Source organism: Polyodon spathula, chromosome 16 (genome assembly GCF_017654505.1).
Source record: "Polyodon spathula isolate WHYD16114869_AA chromosome 16, ASM1765450v1, whole genome shotgun sequence".
In the NCBI taxonomy this organism is placed as follows: domain Eukaryota; kingdom Metazoa; phylum Chordata; class Actinopteri; order Acipenseriformes; family Polyodontidae; genus Polyodon; species Polyodon spathula.
In genome coordinates this window covers 8,990,676-9,013,528 of record NC_054549.1, presented here as the reverse complement: position 1 = coordinate 9,013,528, position 22,853 = coordinate 8,990,676, and the positions used below count along the sequence as shown (strand labels likewise).

The 22,853-nt window shown below is 46.9% G+C and overlaps 1 protein-coding gene across 1 annotated transcript in view; it reads left to right on the top strand.

Moving 5' to 3' along the window:
- The first annotated feature begins 748 nt into the window (after positions 1 to 748).
- Positions 749 to 22,853, top strand: part of LOC121329270 (ERBB receptor feedback inhibitor 1-like) — a 33,661-nt gene continuing 11,556 nt past the window's right edge. The window contains exon 1 of the mRNA XM_041274803.1: positions 749 to 867. The gene's annotated coding sequence lies outside the window, so the exon portion shown is untranslated. The remainder of the gene's footprint in view (positions 868 to 22,853) is intronic.

Sequence of the window (22,853 nt, the reverse complement as noted above, 5' to 3'; positions counted from 1 at the left end):
CTGACACGCACACACACGCACGCACACACACACACTGACACACATATACACTGACACTGACACACACAGACATACACACTGATACACACACACACAGGTGCACTATGTGGTGTCTGTGAGTGACACTGTGTGTATTTACACACACATGTGTGAGTCACGGATTGTGTCACCACACCGTGTTGTATGTGACTGTGTGTCAGTCACACACATACACTGACACACACACAGACACGCAGTCAGACACAGACACTAATACACACACACACAGAGACACACACACACACACACACACATCCATTGACACACACACACCGACACAACTTTTCAGCTTTTACCTTATTCAGAAAACCTTGTGATGTTCTTAATCTTGCTGTTGTTTTTGTTATCTGTCTATCTCTATATATATCACAACATGAGCTGGCTATTTCCACCTTGCTATCTGAAGAGGGCAAAATCTGAAACGCTGTAGCTAATTATTCAAGTTTTATCACTTTATCATTTTTCTGCTTATATATATATATATATATATATATATATATAATATATATATATATATATATATTATATGTATATATTATAAATTGCAGTTCTGCCTCCTCTCTAACTCTCAGCAGTGACGCTTGGACAGACCCCCGTATTTTTCGGCATGCCAAGCAATACCACATTTCACAAAGTGGGAGAACAGGGGGGAGTAATCCCGACTGGAAAGGAGAAGCAGGGCGTGACTGCAGTGCTGTGTGTGAGCGCCGAGGGACACAGAGGGACGCAGAGGGACGCAGAGGGACGCAGTTCAGACGAAGGCGTTGCTGTCTCTCATTTTTAAGGAGGATGACTCCCACGTTGCAGAGCCAGTGTTTGCTCTGTCAGGTATGTCATCACCACCTGGTGTTCAAGGAGACAACATTTTTGCATCTAATTATCGTTTTGTACTTCGGAAGGAATGAAAATAATCTCCTAGCTGTGTAAAGAGAAAGGGCAGGCGCCTGTCTGCTTTACGGATGGTATTATATCAATTCAAACTGGAATCTCCTTTAATCTGGATTGCAAAAAGTATTGCTGTGCGTGTGTGCAGCTGAATACCGCAGACATTAAAAATTAATTAAGTCTTTTATGCGCCGTGAATTCAGTGTTGTGGTGTGTGTGTGTGTGTGTGTGTGTGTGGTGTGTGTGTGTGAGCGCAGAGCAGAGGGAGGCTGCAAAGGGTACAAGAGCCTCCTTTTGTCCTCCTTCTCTCCTCGTGCATCAGGGATCTCTCTGCGGTGTATTGGCTGATGCCATCCAGTGTGAAACGGGGCGCCTCACAGCTGCAGCAGGAGTGGGCGCAGCAGGGTGGTGAGGCTGAGTGCCCGGCGATGAAGGGGTTAAGACTTTTTCCCAGCTTCTCTTTCATCGAGGAAGCCCGAGCTGCAGCCGCAGAGCTGCACCCCGACGGGGAAGTTATTCGGAGCAGCTTTAGCCTGGAGCTGTGAATGTGGGCGTATGCAATGTCATAATCCGACTGAAAAAATAACATGGTGTGTATTGTATTGAGGAGCCGCTACCATGTACTGCATTGCATTGTATTGTAGCGCAATGCAATGTACTCTGCTGTGTTGTTTTAGACTCTCTGTCTGAGTCACGCTCTCTCTGGTAGCCAGTCCACAGCTTGCCAAGCTTGGGGACAGGTGAGGTCGTCACAGTCAAACCCCTCGACTGATGAGCAGAGGGACCCCCTTCTTCCACTTTCAACACCCCCCCCCCGACCTGCCCTCGCATGCACGACAGTAGCGCTTATCTGGTTCTAATTACACGACGACTCCTCCCAGTAAACAAGGGAATGCCTGGATCCCTGGAAGTCTCTTGACTAGCTGTCAAAACAGGGGCAGTGGGAATATTGGGTTATTCAGTTGAAAAGTTTGCTGCTGGTATGTTAACAGCATTTTAGTCACACTGCCCGAGACAGTGACATTGACAGAAGTCATTTCAGGAGAAACATGACTCACATTCTGGTGCATTCATAGAAACGCAGTTAATCCAGTTTGGCTACATACACCCTATTCTGAATAGAGTGCAAAAGCAAAGGAACAATTCCACAGAGGAATACAATCAGCTGTCTCAGGCTAGCAGGTCACGGTGCGCCCCAGCCCCTTCCTGCAACTGTTTCATCTGAGCGTTGTGTCTTTCGTCTGTGCCTTCCAAACAGGGCTGCAGCATGTCCATAATTAAATTTTAAAAAAAGGAAGTCGTGATCCTTCGAGAACACTCTCTGCCCTGAAATAAAACTGATAAGTGCTCGCTAGAACCAGCGGCGTCAGCAGATAGGAATGAGAACCTGATCCTATTTAAAAGAGAGCCCGGCCACACTGCCTCTCCCCCACAAACAGCTCACTTCCTGAGAGACAGAGAGAGAGAGAGGGGGGCTGAGTCACAGACACACACCCTCCTTAACGGGAGAGGCAGACATCCGTCTCTCTCTTTCTCTCTCTCTCTCTCTCTCTCTCTCCTCTCTCTCTCTCTCTCTCTTCTGCTCCACATTCTTCTCTCTCGCTCTCCCTGTAGCTCTCAAACTTTTCCTCTTCCTGGCTATCTCTCTATCAGTGTCTTTTTGTTCCTCATCGTGACTGAAGCTGAAATATGAGGAGTAGGTGGAGTAGAGAGGGAGAGGGAGGGAGAGAGAGAGGGAGAAGGAGAGAGAGAGAGGGAGAAGGAGGGAGAGAGAGATAGGGAGAGGGAGAAGGAGAGAGAGATAGGGAGGGAGAGGGAGAGGGAGAAGGAGAGAGAGGGGGGAGATGGAGAGATAGATAGGGAGAAAGAGGGAGAAGGAGGGAGAGGGAGAAGGAGGGAGAGGGTGAGTGGAGAGGGAGAAGGAGAAGGAGGGAGAGAGGGAGGCGGGGGTGGTGCAGTGTAGTGGTGCTGGGGGCGCTGGTTCACTCTTGTGGTATGTGCACAATGACTCAGACTGGTATCCGGTTCATTCGTTCGCTGTGTTCATTGAGGCCAGCTCTCCGCTCTTGAGAGGAAACGGAGGTTGTTTAATTGGAGCTGGCAGGCAGAGGGATTCTGAGCCGAGCGGGAGCCAGACACCCGTCTGCATTAGAGAACAACTTCCTCGGGAAAGTGTGACTCAGCGTGAGCCCCGCAGCTCTCAAGAGCTGATGAAATCGCTCCCCAGTCTCCTCTCGAGGGCTTACGACAGCAACACACTCAGCATGCCTCACAACGCGGGGGCTTTGCCCTTCCCAAAACCAGGGCTGCTTTCCAGAAAAGGGACTATCTATTCCAAAGAGGGTTTGGATGGAGGTTTGGTTGCTTAAGCAATTCAGAAGAGGGTTTGGAACCTGGGGTGGAAGGGGCAGTTTTGTCTGCCCCAGCTGCAGGGTTACCATGTGACTCCATGTTCAGTAGGACATTTTGGGAAAGCCTTTTCACCTCGCAGCCCAATGCATTCTGCTGTGAAAGGTACCTGAGACAGGTAAAACGTATCAGAGTGCATTGTGATGCTGGTGCATGGAGTGGCAAGGTAAGCCTGCCCCAAGGGGTTCTGCAGTGCTTCCAGGCAGTCCCATGGTCTCTGCTGCAAGGGAAAGCTGCTCACGTTGAGCTCAGCCCAGCAGGCACACTTTGGAAACTCCACACAGCAGTCAGCTGGGGAAAGTAACCAACCAATTACAGCGCAGCTCATCTGATCACCCACCTATCAGGGGAGGGGGCGTGTCGCCGTGCTGGGTGATGGCACTTCTGTGTCCTGGAGCGGCTACATTTAAAAAAGAAAGGGCTTGCCCTGGGAGTGTGCCTCCTTCATGCACACACACAAAGAAAACAAGAGCACACTCTTAAAGACACAGAGCTGCAGAAAACAAGAGCACGCTCTTACACAGAGCTACAGGAAACAAGAGCACACTCTTACACAGAGCTACAGAAAACAAGAGCACACTCTTACACAGAGCTGCAGAAAACAAGAGCACACTCTTACACAGAGCTGCAGGAAACAAGAGCACACTCTTACACAGAGCTGCAGAAAACAAGAGCACACTCTTACACAGAGCTGCAGAAAACAAGAGCACACTCTTACACAGAGCTACAGGAAACAAGAGCACACTCTTACACAGAGCTACAGGAAACAAGAGCACGCTCTTACACAGAGCTACAGGAAACAAGAGCACACTCTTACACAGACCTGCAGAAAACAAGAGCACACTCTTACACAGAGCTGCAGAAAACAAGAGCACACTCTTACACAGAGCTACAGGAAACAAGAGCACACTCTTACACAGACCTGCAGAAAACAAGAGCACACTCTTACACAGACCTGCAGAAAACAAGAGCACACTCTTACACAGAGCTGCAGAAAACAAGAGCACACTCTTACACAGAGCTGCAGGAAACAAGAGCACACTCTTACACAGAGCTACAGGAAACAAGAGCACACTCTTACACAGAGCTGCAGAAAACAAGAGCACACTCTTACACAGAGCTGCAGAAAACAAGAGCACACTCTTACACAGAGCTGCAGGAAACAAGAGCACACTCTTACACAGAGCTGCAGAAAACAAGAGCACACTCTTACACAGAGCTACAGGAAACAAGAGCACACTCTTACACAGAGCTACAGGAAACAAGAGCACACTCTTACACAGAGCTACAGAAAACAAGAGCACCTCTTACACAGAGCTACAGGAAACAAGAGCACACTCTTACACAGAGCTGCAGAAAACAAGAGCACACTCTTACACAGAGCTGAGCATTTTTGAGCACACTCTTACACACAGGAAACAAGAGCACACTCTTACACAGAGCTGAAAACAAGAGCACACTCTTACACAGACCTGCAGAAAACAAGAGCACACTCTTACACAGACCTACTCTTCTTACACAGAGCTACAGAAAACAAGAGCACACTCTTACACAGAGCTTCAGAAAACAAGAGCACACTCTTACACACCTAGAACACACACACACTGACACACACAAGAGCACACACACACACACACACACACACACACACACACACACACACTCTCTCACCTCTTGCTCAGTCTTCCTGTGGAAGTGTCTGGTTCAGAATAGCACACACACACACACACACACACACACACACACACCACGACACTTATCTGCTTCTGGTTTGTGTTTGTAAACTCCGCTCAGGACGACACGCCCTCCACAATGTCTTGTCAGTCTGGTTTGAAACCGGTTTAGAAGGATTGTGAAGGCTGCTGCTTGCTGAACACACGCACACACAGGCATACAGACGCACATACACACACATGCACACACAACACACACACACACAACACACACACACACACGGACATGCAGACATTCAGACAAGGATGTAGGTTAAAAAAATCATAATAATTAGCAGTCCAGGCCAGTGTGTGTGTTATCCCATTAACTAGACATGAAAACTCCACAAGAGCGATTACTCCTAGAAAATATTATTATTATTATTATTATTATTATTATTATTATTATTAATATTATATATTATTATTAAGGATTATATATTGAATATCTAAATAAACAGAAATATATCTAAAGTATATACTGTATTGGGAATATAGTCAATGGCTTTTCTTTAAACAGAAATATATATATATATATATATGTTTTTCTGTTTTTTCATAAGGGGCTGTGTGTGATAACACACTGAAGGGCTGGTCCTGGGACAGGAATAGGCTCGTTCCTGGAGACGGAGGCGTCGGCCCAGCCTTCTACTGTAGCTGCTAAAGGAGGTTCTCCTGGCTTGTCACTGACAACAGAGATTAGAGACGGGCCAGTTAGATACACACAGGCCAAAGTGTGGATGTGAATGCATACAGTTAACCCTGCATGAGTGTGTAAGAGGAGCCTCTCGCGAGGGCTCGGTTAACCCTGCCTCTCAGTGTGTAAGAGGAGCCTCTCGCGAGGGCTCAGTTAACCCTGCCTCTCAGTGTGTAAGAGGAGTCTCTCGCGAGGGCTCAGTTAACCCTGCCTCTCAGTGTGTAAGAGGAGCCTCTCGCGAGGGCTCAGTTAACCCTGCCTCTCAGTGTGTAAGAGGAGTCTCTCGCGAGGGCTCGGTTAACCCTGCGTGAGTGTGTAAGAGGAGCCTCTCGCGAGGGCTCAGTTAACCCTGCCTCTCAGTGTGTAAGAGGAGCCTCTCGCGAGGGCTCAGTTAACCCTGCCTCTCAGTGTGTAAGAGGAGCCTCTCGCGAGGGCTCAGTTAACCCTGCCTCTCAGTGTGTAAGAGGAGTCTCTCGCGAGGGCTCAGTTAACCCTGCCTCTCAGTGTGTAACAGGAGCCTCTCGCGAGGGCTCAGTTATCCCTGCCATCAAACTACCAGTTGCTGATTTTGAAAGCGTGGGAAGAAGAGAGAGAGAGACACTTTCAAAGTGAGTGATAGTGTCTGCTTCTATAGAGAAGTGTGCAATAGGTGAAGTATTGTATCATATATTCTGTTCTGTCATGCTTCCTGTTGGAACTGTTTGAGTGCGCAGGTTGGGGGGCACACTGCCCAAGCAATGCTACCTTCCCCTGGTACAGTGGAACAGTACACAACGATAAGGGCGTCCCAAAGTGACGCAAACCTGCAATAAAGAGCTTTCTGCTTCCTCATTGCTGCACTGGAGCGATCACAGTGATGACAAGAACTGAACCTGCCTTCTGATAAAAAAGACGGGTGCGAACGAATATACAGATGGGTTCAAAGAGGGACCTGCATGCATTTTAATCAGCGGTTTCAAATTCACAAAGTAAGCAACAGTGAATCGTTTGTTTGTTTTGTTTTTTTAATGCCGTTCCAACGTCAAGCCAAGCAGCGGGGAAATCAGGCAGAGCTCGACCATTGACGTGAATGTGCATACCAGCGAGTGAGTGACACAGAGCCTTTGTGTTCCTCGTGCAATAATTATCCATGCAGTCGCTGTCATCACAGGACTGCAGGTGGGATGGGGCTGGGTCACACTGGCGGCTGGCATCGATTGTTGTCTTACCTGCTGGTTTGCTGGCTGGCTTTGATCGCCAGTGCGGCGCTGTGCCAAAAGCTCCAGGGCTCAGACACACCATGCACCACCACTCACAACGTGGCACAGCCAGCTAGATTCTCAACGCAGTTTAATCAGAATCGGCATGTGGGCATTTTTTTTTTTTTCCCCCTGAAAGGAAATAAAACGCGATTACAATTTCTTGAAAAAGAAGCTAGAGCGTTATTATCAGGTTCTGTCACCTGGCACGCCACGCTCGCTAGGGTCAGGGTTCACGTCTCGTTATTCTGGGTTCGAATTGGTTTGTAATTTCGCTGTGCACTACTTCATCAGCAAGGTTGTGAACTGCAGCTGCTCATTATTTCTGCTGTGACCTGCCCCCCGCCCCCCCAGCGCTGCTTCCTGAGAGAGCCTCTGTACTGTTGAAATGACCCCCCCCCCCTGCAGTCATGAGGCTGCAGTCCGCCCGGACACTCTCGCAGCGGGGGGCCAGACTCCATGCAACCAGAGTCCTAATGATCCACTCATTGCGACAGTCTTCATTGTGTGAAGTTAAACCAGGGAAGTATGTAAAATCCAGCTATTAAGTTATCAAAGTACAGAGCTTTAGAGAGCTTTCTATACTGTGCTGGAGAGGAAACCAGTGCCATTGCAGCTCTGTGCTGGAGTCCCGTACAGCACTATGGAGCAGAGGAACCAGCTTCCACCTCTGTATTGTAAACCTCAGCAGGTCTGGGATAGACTGTCCAGCGCAGCCTCGTACCGACAGACTGACTGGTGCCACTGCAGGTGTAAACCTATCAGAATGCCCTAATGACTGCCTGCTGTATATTTAACTAAAGCCACACATCAGTTTGCTCAGCTCTCCTCTGGCTCCACAGGGTTATCTTCGAGACAGAGAACAAACAGAATTTGCACGGGAGCCTGTGTTCACACAAACACACACACACACAGGTATTCATTTCCAAAGCATTCATGGTGGGGCCAGTTTATTGAGTAGATCTGTGCACGTGCTCACAGCCACCCTGCAATAAGGCCTACAGCAGTTAGTTCGTTAGTGGGATGAAATAGAAGCAGATACTTCTCAGAATGTAAAAGAAGGATGACAGCAGGTTGCCAAACTATAGGAGCGTCAGTATCCCATCATTGGTATGATGAGGTATGGATAAGCGGACTGCTGCATTGGGACATGCAAACGGCCTCAGCCAACTTGAACAATTACCTAAAAGCTAAAGGCAAGCAGTGAGCAAAAAAATACAAACCAGAACCAGAAATGCTACCGAATTCGAGGCAGCAGCATCTGCTGTAGAGACAATTTTTTTTTTTTTTTTTTTTTTTTTTTTTGGATTATCAGTGCTGAAGATTTTTAAACCCTTGCCTCGAAAGCTGTGGCAAATGTCTGATCCCGAAGTTAATCAGAAACCCCACGGTCCGCCCACGCGCCCTGGAGCTGGGAACGATCCCAGGAGAGAGTGTCCCTGGCCATGCAGTCCTGCATGCAGTGACGGAGAGTAAAGAGAATGAAACTGTGATGCAGTTTACAACCCCCCCCCCCATCTATCTGTGCTGTCAGCAGCGGAAAGAGAGGAAAGAGCTCACTTCAGAACTGGACTGGTGTGTTGGTCCAGTAAACAATAGCAAATCATTTTCTGTTCATTTTCATGAACTGACTCCACTGCTCACAGTAAGGCTGCAATTCTATCTCAGCTTCCTGGTGACATAGTCATTGATTTGTCAAAGTCACCAGAAACCTGAGAGAGCATTACTGGTCTGCTTTTTCCTGTGCAGTTTTGGGGTCTGTGTGATTTGTGACATAACAGCCAGAAATTGTAGAGCAAGCAGTGTTTATTTTTAACAAAAACAACACGTTACACAGCTGTAGCCTCCAGTCACAGTTACAGCCTGAGTGGAGACACTGTCGCCATGGGAACAAGAGAAAGCAAACACTGGGCAGTTTACAGAGAATGATCTGGGCTGCGTGCTGCACAGACAGGACATGCACTGGGGAGCCATTCAAACAACAGGCTGCTAACTTCCAAATTGTGCCTTGTAGATGAGCGCATGGGTCGATAGAGAGGCTCTTGTGCAGGCATTTTGCAGCCTTGCCCCATGCTTACCCACGTGGTTGTGCATTTACCATGGTTTGTTTTGTCAATATGCTTTACCGTACCTCTCTGTGCTTAACCCCGTGCTGTGCTTGATTCCACTTTGCTGTGCTTTTGCAATGAGAAACGTTTATAAGGCGATGTGTGCATTTAGCGAGAGAGGGGAAATAGAGGGATGCAGTGCAGTGATCCTGATCCAGGGTCTGTAGTGCTGATCTGGTCCACAGTGCTAGCAGTGTGCAGTGCAGGTTCACTTCCCTGGGGTGTGCTGTTTGAATGCGACCCTAGTGCTGGATCATTGCTGTGCCGCTACAGCGTCACCCGAGAGCACAGTGTGAGGGTTTCCACAGCGCTTCTCCCTCCGAGATTAAAAGACATGTCCTGCCTGGAAACTGTGTGTAAAACATTTCAGCATCCAGCCCGGCCAGCGGGTGGTTTGCTGTGTCGTATTTGAAGACCACTCGATTTATCCACAGAGTAGGGATAGCTCATTAGCTCATGACGCTTGGGCATGCTATAAAAAGGACGATTTGTTTCCTTTTTCGAATGGCATTGTGAAAGCCCTCTTGGGCTGGGTGATGTCATCAGTCATGGCAGAGCCAGCAACACCCCTCCCCCTGCCCTGTGGAGTGAATGGGGGTTCAGGAGAGACGCCCACTCACTCAACGCAGCTCGGGCTCCCATTGTCCAGGCATCTCGGGGTGTCAGCCCAACCGTGTCCATCAGCCCAACCCACTCACCCCAAACACAGGCAAGAACGACAGCTCTGAACCGGAGCCTGGAGCCCAGAGCCTTGCTAGCCACATTTTCAATTCAACGACATTATACAGTAAATACAGGAGTAAACCTGTACTTAGGGTCGTGTTAATTGCTGTGGGAAAAGACTATTGATACGATTTCCAGAGTTTTAAACACTTGTTACTATGTGATACAGTACAGATGCAACTTCCACCATATTTATAGTGCTTTATCATGCTGGTAAAATCATATATACAGCTTTTGCTATGAAGGGAAAGAGGGAGAGAGAAAAGGGGGAAGACCAAGAAAGAAAGGAAGAATGTAACAGGGAGAGAGCAAATAGAGACCAGGAGGGAGTTTGAATGAGAAATGAGAGCGATATAAAAGCAACATGAAGGGCTGTGCAGACTGTGTTTTCGTGGCAGACAGCAGGTGATAAATCGCCCTGGGTTTTGAAAGCACCAATTCTAAATGCTCGCCCTGAATACCCCAGGCAGTGTGGTGTGCAGCCCGCTCCACGAAGGCTCCTCTATTGCCTGGGAACACAAGCTTTCCAGACTCAGCAGCTTTCCATTCTCTGCAGGAGAAAGAGGTATTAATCCAGGCTCCCCCGCGGCTTTCTCCAGACCTCCCGAGAGATTAGCACAGCAGCACTGTCCACAGGAAGCCCCAGGCCGGCAGTAAAAGAAAGTAAAAAGACTTGGCCAGGGGTGAATGCATGAATGAAAACCTCTCTGCTCAGCGCTTGACCTGTAAGGACCTTCCACTTCCTGCTTGAGAAAGCAAACGGTGAATAATAGGCGTCCTTCACACTCGCCTGTCAACCCGTGAAGTCAAAAGAACTTCTTTCATAGGAACGGCTTTTTATTGGTGGCGCCTTTTTGTTTGAAGGATCTGCTTGAACGGTAGTGTATATATCACCATAGCGTGGCTACTGACCTCACTGCTGTTACACAAAGCCCCAGGGCTACCGTAAGGGACTGAGGTTTTGTGCTCCAGTAATTATCCTTTAGGTATTTAATACTGACAGTTATACAAACAGTGTGCATTTGAAACAGGTTTGCTGTTGCCAGGTTTTTGTTTTTTTTGTTTTTCCCTCGTTGCTATAAGCGGCTGACACAGTGAAACTGAACTCATGGAGACTGCAGTGAAGTTTCATTCTCCTTCATTTCCTGAAAGATAAATACAGAATCCTTGTTCTTTTGTGTTTTATAGCGTGAATTCCTGTGTAATTGAGGTCGGAGCTAGATATTTAAATAGTGAGTTTTCAGTTTCTCGGTTACTTCTTCATTGTATATAGATATAGGTATATGTTGACTCTCTACACGGCTGAAGGCCTTTTGTCTGAAATGAACTGAAATCAAATAGATTTGTTTATTTAAAGCCGCAGCTCCACCTCCTTTCACAGTCCTGCTCCGGTGTTTGCAATGCGGAGACTCGGATATTTTCCACTGGGTTATCTGTGGGGGGTGATTCCGCAGCTCAGGGGCAGACAGGACGCTGTCTCTCCCGGAGTGTGTCCGGCTGAGAGCAGCACAGCTCAGCAGAGCAGCAAGCGGACAAGGAAACGGTCAGGGTTATATCATGCAAAACGCATTGCAGCTATGCATCGCGACATTGCAAGTAAGCAACTTCTGTGTACATTCCCAGTAAACCCGAGACACTTTGTGTCACTGTTAGCTCACACCTTTGTGATGCCGGTGGGATGTCAGAATGACCGTTCTTCTACTGGAGCTGCCCCTGAGCTAGCCTGGCCCCTCTGTGCTGTAACTGTGTTGCCTGGACACTGAAACTCGCTTCGTATATGAGTGGCGCTGCTGTGGATTTTGATGAGTGACTCATCTGTGTGTGCGTGTGCGAGAATCCTCTCAATCAGAAAGCTGTGCTTGTTTTCTTAACCAGGACTAACAGGCTTTGCACTGCAGTGATCGCTGAGTGCGTGGACGTCACCGTTCTTGAAGACAGATTGTTTCTAAAGCCCAGCGTGCCGGGGAAGCTGCGTGTTGGGACACACGACGCCGCCCTGCGTGCAAAGCTATCTCTTCAAAGGAGGAGGGCTGGTGCTTGGTAGCGGCCCGTATTCGTAAGGCGTGAGTGAGGTGTGAGGTGAGAAATGCACTGCGTCTTTTGTGTGGCTCTGTCTGGTTCACGACAGCTTAGCTCCTGCATGAGATCAGTCCAGGCCTTCTCCTCCCCTGTGTTTCCGTGGGGTCAAATGCCTGTCAGAGTTCACCAAGGTGAACCACAGCTGCAGTTATTATTAGTCAGTTTGCATCCCTAGATGCCAGGGAGTATTGCAGACTATACTGATAAAACTCAGGGCAGATCCTGGCCTCATGATTGGTGCAACACCCCCGCCAGGCTCCACCCCGACTCTAATGACAAAGGGAATGCCTGGCTGTGCTGTGCATGATGGGAACCTGTGGGACAAGTTACCAAGAGGTGAAGCGCGTGTCACCACTGTCACCTGGGGCCCACTCCCACTGTGGAACATTCTTATACTAGAAATGAATTGTTGTTTTAAGAGCTGCCATGAAACTGTGCAAAATGAGATGCCCTACACATGCAATGAAACACGCTACAAGCGTAACGAGACGCCATTGGAATCACTAATAAACATATATTTTTAATTATAAAAATCATTCAGAATTGTGCCATACATTGTAAAGAATAGCATGGTATGGTAACGCATATTAATAAACAAGACAAGCCAGGGTAAACTATGGGAAACGCAGAGTATAACAACGCTCCTCCCTCTCCTGATCATTTTACTGGGAAGTGTGGGAAGAGCAGAGAAGGGCTCCCTGTACGGTCTCGTTTATTACATTGTTATTCCAGCACTGTGGAGTAGTTCTGTTTACCCTTTGCAGTTATGCTTTTCTTGTTATCAGGTGAGCTGCTGATAAGAGGTGGCACTGCAGCAGCGAGGCGAGAACAGGTCTGAGTCAGAATCCCAGAGACTCTTTTATTACTGTAGAAATGATAGGGCTGGCTTGGGCAGCAGCAATAAAGGTGATGTCATGATGCAGAGCCAGGGAACTAAGCTCTGCGCTAAGCCTTCGTGACTCACGCCCCAGGCAGAGGTGTGCGTGCGTGTGGCTGACAGCCGTCAACATTGCAGGTTCAAACTCCCCTGCGCTCTAACAGAATGGGCGAGGAAAGCAAACGCAAGGAAGGCGGTCCCACTTCGCTGTCTTTGTGTGAGCACTGATACACGCAAGCCAGGGCAGCCCAGTGTTTCCCTGCATGCCTAACACCTTTATCACACCCATGCATGCTCTTCACGCCAGTCACGTTTCAGCAGAGACGTGACTCAGTATGTCATGTGCTACTGGTGACAAAAAAGAAATGCCACTCTCAGTACAGTGTGCCCGTTCCATCCATAGCTTTCAACACTATCACAAAACAAGCAAGTACAAAGAACAAAGTTTCAACGGGAAGACTTTGAAACGTTAGCGTAGGATTGTGTTCACCAAGTTTTTTTTTTTTTAATTATTTCCACACATGACCTGGGAAAACCCGCAAGTCAGTGGGAAGGCGTGCTTAATGCAATCTAAGCGACCAGGGTTCTGTGAACTCTGGTCTGGATTCTGCTCAAGGCTCTGCTGTTCTAAAACGGAAGGGTCTTGAAAGATTCCACTAAAGGGGGCTGGATTCTAAGAGGGATTGATATTCCAGCCATTTCAACATTTTCTCATCGCTTGTGCCTTGAAAGTCACACGAGCAGCTCTATCAGGTGTGACGTGCTCTCTCGCCCAAGGCTGGGTTTGTTTGGTGTCCCTTCGTGGGCATGTTGCAGTTACAATACAGCTTCACAATGCAGATATCACACCTAGACTTCCAAACCTAATAGAAACTGTGAATCACCGTTACTGAAGCTTAAAGAAGCTGAAAACAAGCAGGCATGCGTTGGAGGGTGTAATCAGTTTGCTTGTGATATTTGCTGTTTATTGATCCCGGATTTGGGGAAGTTGTACAGCTTAGATATGATGTAACTGTTTGCTAGTGTGACATACAGTAACCAGCAGGATGCATTGTTTTCTTTGGAAAGGTGACGCAGTGTTTGTATTGCATTCTGTATGTAGGCTGCTTATCAGTTATGGGACACATTCTGTCTTTGCATTCACAATATGTGCAGTTGAGCATGGAAATTATAGAATAAAGCTGGGCTCTATAGCAGCAGAACTGTACAGTTTTATATCTCGCAAACGAGAGAACTGCAGTGTTTTAGGAAAAGAGTTTCTGTGAACACCCTAATCCCTTCTTTTCACTTTGTTTTATTCTCTAGACTTATTAAGTAACCTTCCATCTATCCTTCCCTCCCTCTCTCATTCCCTCCATCCGTTCTCTTTTGTATTTGGAATCCAGAGATCATCATAACAAACGCCTTCTAATCCCTTCGCCTCAGTGCCAGCTTCAGCGCCGTCCTGTTTTTGCATCCTGTGACTCACAGATGAATAAGAGTCCTGCTCAGAGCACCCTGACAAGAAGCACACGCACGCACGCACACACACACACACACACACACACACACACACACACACACACACACACACACACACACACACACACACACACACACACACACACACACACAGAACTGGCACACACACAGACAGCACTAACACACACACAGAACTGGCACACACACAGACACACACACACACACACACACACAGCACTGACACACACACACACACACACACACACACACACACACACACACACACACACACACACACACACACAGACACAGCACTGACACACACACACACACACACACACACTGACACACACACACACACAGAACTGGAACACGCACACACACAATCATTATCTATAGAGTTACTGTTGCAAGCTCCACAACACCCTTCATTTTAATTAGTGTGTGGATGACAGACATTGACAGAAATGAGTTTCCTCACCAAACCCTATTGCATTCCACTGAGAGTGCTCCACACTGCACCAGTTAATCATTGGGTGTATGGTTCATTTCAAACATATTGGGACACCAGATCAGAGTCTGGCCAAACCAGGATGAGAAACAGCTTAAAGACCATTGCAAGCACGTTACTGAGGGATAAAAACATACTCCCACCCGCCCCAGCCCACTGTGGCAATAAAGCACGCTCACCCTGGCAAGCTGCCACACAGCCATGCTTTTGTATCTGCAGGTAGCTCCTGTTGTTGTTGGGAGCTGCCCCTCTAAACACACACGAGATAACAGGGCTGTGTTCAGAACAGAAAGTTCCATCCTGTGCAGAGCCTGGGTGATGTAAACAGAGTCCTGGACAGCAGGCTGCTCACCTGCTCAGAGCTCAGCACACAAACAACACAGTCTGTCAGGTGACCCAGCAGCTGCCCCTGCTTTATCACACTGCGGCTTCAGCAGCAGCTCCATAAAACCCTTTACTGCGGTGCACCATGGCAGAGGCATAACAAAGTGCACAGTAAAAACAGACACTGTACTGCACAGCGCAGCGGGGTTAGGGTGAAAATAATCCTTTTTCTCATTTTTGTACACTGCTGTTGTACCGATCTGGATCCTGAAACCAAAGTGCAAGCATGGTTCTGACGCTGGCACTGCACCGATTAGGAATGGTGCTCCGTACCCCCCAGCCCGTCCCGGGTCAACACAATGACGTCATAACGCCTGTCCCCCCCGGGAGTCGTGGATTTATCACACGCCTTTACTTGTTTTAGCAAATAATAAAGCAGCTGTGATATTCCTCCATTCAACACATGCCTACACAGGTTCCTCTCCGTGCCAGACACACGGCTTCACACGCGACATGGACTACAGCATAAGCATTGTTATGCTTTTTTGCTGTTGTTTTTTTTTTGTTTTGCTCAGCTCAGCTTTTATTGCCAAGGAAGGCATGAGAGAGCTTGTCTAGACTGAAAACAATGAAACTTGCGTGTGCCGCATGAAGGGACAGATAAAGGTCTTATATACAGTCAAAGCTGCAGAACACCTAGTGCCAGCCGAGTTCCAGGTAGATCTGAATCATTGCATCGATTGCTAAAGTACAGTGCACGCATTTTAATGCCGCTAGTTGCATCCTTCATACTCTTGCTTATTGCAGGATGGAAATGTGTACGGTGCTTTCTGCATAAACACAGCTGTCTCTGTTTTGAACTTTGCATTTGCGAAGACAAGCCTGTATTTGCATGCCTTCCGAACGTCTTGCCATTCAGCTGCAGAGCCAGCTTTGTAGTCGAGGGGCAAGCGAGGGTCATACACCAGTACTGTTAACTCATCAGCCCCAAGGAGGAGATTCATTACAAGTGCATGAACCAGTGTGACCAGATGAGAACCAGCCCCCTCTCCCTGACCATGTGAAACCCCAGCGCTGGAGCCAGCAGCAGGGAGATGGTGCAGCCCTAGCAAGGGTTAAGCTGCAGTGCTAATGTTCTAATTGTTCTGGGCTGGCTGCCAAGCACACACAAGCTAGCGTGCAATGTGTTTTGCAAGGCATTGTGTTTTCCCATTGCTTACTCTTGGCTCCCCCCCCCCCCTTCTTTATTTAACTAACACTAGATTCACTTCAATAGGGAAAATGTATTAAACAGACCTGCCCATAACCTCCTTTTTGACAGAGCGGTCTTGTCTGTGATGAGCTAAGCAAGCTGCAACAGTAACATGTCACTCACCTGCAAAGCCTGCGCCCCCTTGATTGTGTGCAGGGTTAGGGTTGGGATAGGGCTTTAAAGACACAGGAAATAAGTGATGCCCATTGCAAAGCATTTGAAGAGTGGGAAGCGTTCCAGGTGCAAAGGGGTTAAATGCACAATACCAGGATGCCAGCCGCGCACTGAAAAGCACTTTGTTCCCTTTCTTTAATTACTGGAAACTGAGTCATTATCATTATCATTGACATTCCACATGGAAGAGAACCCACATGCATTTAAATGAAGGGCATTTGCATGCATCACAGCTAAGACTGATACCGTCGAATCAGTGAGATAATCGAAGAGGCTTTGATGGTTTCAGGGAGGGGCGATTAGCTGCGTGTGTAAAATGGTTTTATTTTCATTTTGTTTTCATTCAAAGCGCGTTGTTATAATGTCTGGTACCAGCGTCACGCTTGATCCACATGGCAGCCCAGCAGAGGTGTCTCGTAAAAGCACAAGGGAGACTCTGTGCTGCTGTGCAGGTTTGAAAAGGGAAAACGTTCAGATCACACGAAATATTTGCCATGATTCACAAACACTACAGTTATTTAATGCAAAAAAAAAAAAAAAGGTTTGTGTTTTTGAAAAGTTGCTGAAGAAGTTTCTTGAACATTTGGTTTCGGAGACTTTGCCACAGTGTTTTCAGGGTGATTATGCACTTGGTATGCATTTAGCGTGCTATACAACCTTGTTTTTTTTAGCATGCTTGTGGCTGTGCTTTACCACGCTCTGGACCTGCTTGCCTGCACTTTGCAGTGCTCTTACCGTGATATATCACAGCTCTAAAAACTGGAGTTAATGTCCTGTGAGCAGGGTAGATTGCTCTGCCCACCTCTGCACTGTGGAGGGTGCTGACAGGATTAAGGCTCAGGCAGACAGGATGAGCAGACAGGCAGGCAGGCAGGCAGGGCAGGCAGGCAGGGCAGGGGGTGTGCTGATGCTTTGAGCGGCACTGCCAGTTTTACAGGTCTGTCTGGAACTCAAAGGCAGGATGTGGAGGCTTGCCTTGCAATCATCATTTCTGCTCCCTACGCTGGCTCTAAATGAAGAGTCACTTCTGCTCCTACACCATGGAGACCCATCCCTTCTAAAAACACTGCGTTGTACATTGCACAGGAAGAGCTGAGCAAAACAGTCAAGCAGAGTGAATGTACGGTCAAGCACGCTGGGGTGGGGGAAGTGTTGCCAAGTGCAAAATGACCGTGGGGGGGTTTCATATGCGTCATCGGCTTGCACTGCATTTATTTCATGATGTTTTGTGCAGTGTTCCGCAAATTTAAATCAGGATTGTTCTGTGTTCGCGAATGCTTTTTTGGAGTTGCCTTCGCAAACGCATTTCAAAGTATTGTAGATAATGATCGCAGTGCATGGTAAAAGCATTCCTCAACTCCTCATGGAAGGAGGCACTAGGGGTAGTGATTTTTGCTAGGTCTGTATATACAGTGTAATTGCCAAAGCAGTTACTGTAATGATGTGTGCTTGAGACAGACAGGCAGGCTAAGTTAAATCAAATAAAGTCCGCCTACGCTGTAAATAAATTGCTAAAGTGGATGACGGCTAGGCAAAATACATTCGACCATGTGCTCCCCCTCCACTGTGCTAACGAGGAGCGCAGACTCTTCCCTATTAAGGGCAGGCTCCCCTGAAGAGTCCTGAAGCTCAGGATCTGAGTCATTTTGTTTCTGCGTTACACACACAGGAGAAACCTTTCTCTCTCTTTTGCGTTTGAAATGATTTCTGCTCTGTTAGCGTTTTGAAAATTGTCATGTGGTGAATGTCTCCTTCCTGTGCAGGAGGCTTCAACTTGAAATTTTAAATAAACCTTTTTTTTTTTTTTGCAAGAGATTAATCAAGGTGAGCCCCCATAAATAGAATCCGATTTTATTTCTAGCCTTAAATAAACACCGTGCCACATCACAGCACACGATTCGTATCCTTCACACATTGCATCACGATTCCTGAAACTCTCCCTGCTTCCAGTAAACGGAAACAGTAACTGAACCAAGTCTAGGTTCGTTGCTGAAGTACTGAATTCAGACCTGCCACTGTTTGGACAGGAGCTGAGCAAAAAAAAAAATTAAACTTGATGCTGCCGTCCACTGAGGTCTGCAGAATGATAAGTGGATGGATAAGCGGTAGTTTTTTGCCAAAACACGACAATAATTCATGTTGTGTTTAAAGACGTCCGATGAGCACAGACGCATTCAGGCTGTGTGTGGGGGGTTCTTCATTGTTTCTATGGCTCTTTAAGGATTCCCTGCTCCTCAGTATCACTCTCTTTCAGTCAAAAAAGTTGGAGAGCTCTGAAACACTGCACCCCTAGTTGAGTTAGTAAGACTGACACATCATTCATTTATTATGTGTTTATTTACTTTATCCAAGGCGACTTACAGAGACCAGGGTGTGTGAACTGTGCATCAGCTGCATAGTCACTTACAACAGCGTCTCACCCCAAAGACGCAGCACAAGAAGGTTCAGTGACTTGCTTAGGGTCTCACACAGCGAGTCAGGATTTGAACCAGGGACCTCATGGTTACAAGCCCCTTTTCTTTACCACAGGACCACAACTCCACACACACTAAGTTGCTGCTTAAGAGGCCTTGTATAATTTCATGTCGCTTGTTTTCTAGTTTTGCTTTGAAACGTTTTCGAAATCTCTGGCTGGAGTCGGCTGGCCACACGAGGACGCGGGCCATTGCTCTCCAGCGCTCTTTTGCCCTCTCCTTATCTTTGACATTAGACCCTTACGTAGGACTCAAAACAACCACAATCAATGCAGCGAAGTTTTAATAGGTGCAGCATGGAAACGAAAATCTAATAAAAAGATTGACATAGCGGTAATAGTCTGTGCTGTTCCAGGGTTTACTGTGAGCTAATTAGACATGGTTCACTTCACCAGAACATGGTTTAAAGCACTTTACACTTTCACCTCTAAAGCTGAGGGAACAACACGTTCTCCATTTTCTGTAAACTGCATTATTTATCTCCAAGTCAACGGGAGCTGGTTTGGGTTCGCTTTGCTTTGTTTTCATTCTTCTTCTCTTTACTTTGAAAGAGTAGCCAGAGTTTTAATTACAGTCCGGACATCTGAAATCTTTATCAGCCAGGAGGTAGGCAGTGGGGAGCTCTCGCTGGTCCCTGAACAGACTGTTTCAGAGCGAGGCAGGATCAGCCAGCCACCCCCCCAAGGTGCTCCCCTGTCATTCTCAATTATATTGATTATTACTTTAACAAAAACAAGTTCTGTCTCCTGTGAGGTCCCACAGAAGCAGAGCTAAACCTGAGATTGTCATTGACTTCACAGCAGGAGAGGGAGCTCGAAATTAAAGCTGAACTCCCTCACAAAAGACCCATGGCTGTGCTGTTTGTTTTTTTAAAAAGCTTTTATTTAAATGAATTATCATAAGAAAACAGCATAGATTTCTTCACAGCACAGAAATCAAGATAAGGCATTCAGGCACCCTTCCAGTCCTTCTGTATGTCTGTGTGTATGTATATATATATAGATATATATGGATATATATATATATATATATATATATATATATATATATATATATATATATATATATAAATAAACTAAATTTCCGTCTAGCTGTACAGTATATCTTGTAAGTTATGCTAAAGCTCTGCCATACATGGAGGCCAACATGTCTTTCTTGTATATGACTAATCCACGAAACAGGCTCAGCAGGTATCCACTGTCTTTTGCTTGTGTAATCGACACACAGGCAAATGAACAATGCTCCCCTCTTTTGATTCACAGTTAACTGCTGTCACACCCTTCGATTTTGGCATCAGAAACATTGCTTGTTCGATGACGCAACGTCCCTGTCATGCATTTGCGTATCGCACACTCACGTCTGGGGAGTCATTCTCTCAGCAGCTTCTCTCTCTCGGCAGTCTCTCTCTCGGCAGTCTCTCTCTCGGCAGTCTCTCTCTCGGCATTGTCTCTCTCTCGGCAGTCTCTCTCTCGGCAGCTTCTCTCTCTTGGCAGCCTCTCTCGGCAGTCTCTCGGCAGTTTCTCTCTCTCTCTCTGCAGTCTCTTTCGGCAGCCTCTCTCTCTCGGCAGTGTCTCTCTCTCGGCAATCTCTCTCTCGGCAGCTTCTCTCTCTTGGCAGCCTTTCTCGGCAGTCTCTCTGCAGTCTCTCTCTCTCTCTCTGCAGTCTCTCTCTCTCAGCAGTCTCTCTCTCGGCAGTCTCTCTCTCTCAGCAGTCTCTCTCTCAGCAGTCTCTCTCTCTCGGCAGTCTCTCTCAGCAGTCTCTCTCTCTCTGCAGTCTCTCTCTCTCAGCAGCCTCTCTCTCAGCAGTCTCTCTCTCTCAGCAGTCTCTCTCTCTTGGCAGTCTCTCTCTCTCTCTGCATGCACCCACCTCCTATGAAGACCAGGAATCTTTTCAAGAGCCCCCACTATTAACCTGACAGCTGGCTTTTACCAAAAAAGCTTCACCCTTCAATGCAGGGCCCCCTCATACAGGGACAGATATAAAACCCTCTCTTCTAGTCTTCATATGGGAGACGCATGGCAGCCTCATAAGGGAATGTCATTTTTCCCCATATAAAGCCATGGAAAAAAGTCAGTGAAAAATGTACTTCTTTTTAAAATATTTCATGCATGAAAGTTAACATACAGCCTAGTGAAGGACCTTTTCAAACTTCAATAAATTCAAGCTGTTTTAAATCTATAGTTGCACAGACAGCGAAGTGTTAATACACTTCAATATTTCCCCCCCCCAGACAGTTTTTATTTTTTTTGACTGGGGGGGTATTTACGCTTGAAGGAATCCATGCAAAAAAAAAAAAAAAGAAGGAAATGAATGATTCATGTTTTTTTGGGTGGGGATAAGAATCAGGGATAATTACTCCAGGTGTGCTGTAATCTTGTAATATTTGGGTTTCTAAGTATTTTTTTAGCTGTAGCCTGGGGTCACTCAATACTTTTATGAAACCGTAACATAACACAGTCCAACTGCCAGCTTTACAGATCACAGCAACACAACATCAGGTGCCTCTAATGACTGTGTATTTACATAGTAGTTACTGAATCCAGGTGTGCTGACACATCGTTACAATGTTACTGCATGGTTACAGTGTGCTTAATGTGGAAATCTTCTTGCACAACGTTAGAGACGGGGTTGTATCGTGCAGAAAGATGCGTTTGGTTTGAATTCAAAATAAGAAGCTGCCTCTATTTTATTTTATTTTTTTCAATGAAACAGAATCACAGTCTCAATCAAGTTCCAGGAGAAAAAACTACAGTGAACCTGTTTCACAAATCAGCACTTTCCCAAGAGTTTCACTGAACGGTTCCAAAAAGGGACATCAAAAATAAACAGTGAAAACGCGGAGCCCTGCATGTAGAGAACATGGCACAGGAGATCGCATTGCAGCCCATGCACTTAGCATTTTTACAATGGAACAGAAAGCGGTAAACAGTTGGCTTAGTTTAGCGCTTTCAGGGAAATGTTCATGTAATAACTCTCTAGTAAACGGGGGGGGTGCCTCCCCCCAGGGTTGGGGGTGGGGGGGGGGGGGCAACTGCTGTGAGGGGCTGGGACAGGAAATGGCTTGACCCGACCCGACCCCTCCTCCCTCAGGATCTCAGCCCACCTTACTGCTCGGCAGGTTTGCCAGCCTGCGGACGTCAGGAAGTTTTGCAAGTATCTGTGCCTGGAACACACACACACACACACTCACACACACACACACACTCACACACAGACATAGACATAGAGACACAGACACAAAAACACAGACACACACACACACAGACAGACACAGACACACACACACACTCATACACAGACATACAAACACACACACACACACACACACATAAACAATCCCTAGTCAGCTCCCAGTACAAATCCTGCAGCTGGAATGTGAAACATGTGTCTATAATTATTTCTAGGATTAGGAAAAGCCTCTGGTGACACAGCGTGCCTTCCAAAGCCAGAAGGCCAAAGTCTGCAACGAACCCAACCAGCCTGAAAAAGAATGAAAAGGGACATTTTGTTCCCGGCTCGTAACATTAGATGTTTGAACTTGTCAAGTCAGGTTTAGCAAGGTGTAGAAAAGTGGCAACTTTGTTACCTGATAATGCAACTGTGAAACATTTCAAGAATTCCAATTAGAAAGTACAAAATGTTTTGTTTTTTTTTTAATCACCTGGTTCAGCATGTTTTCAACAAACAGTGAAACCCTAAAGAGACTCTGAGTGTTTTTCACAGACGCTAAATTCTCAGGTCCTTTGAAATCTAATTCTCAATCAGCACATTTGTTTCAGAAAGGAGAAAATACACCCAGTTACGAAATTAAAGACACCCAGACAAGCCACGCGAGAGATTTGTCGTTTATGGAGCTTGGACGTAGTGTTACACTGCTTTGTGCTAGTCTT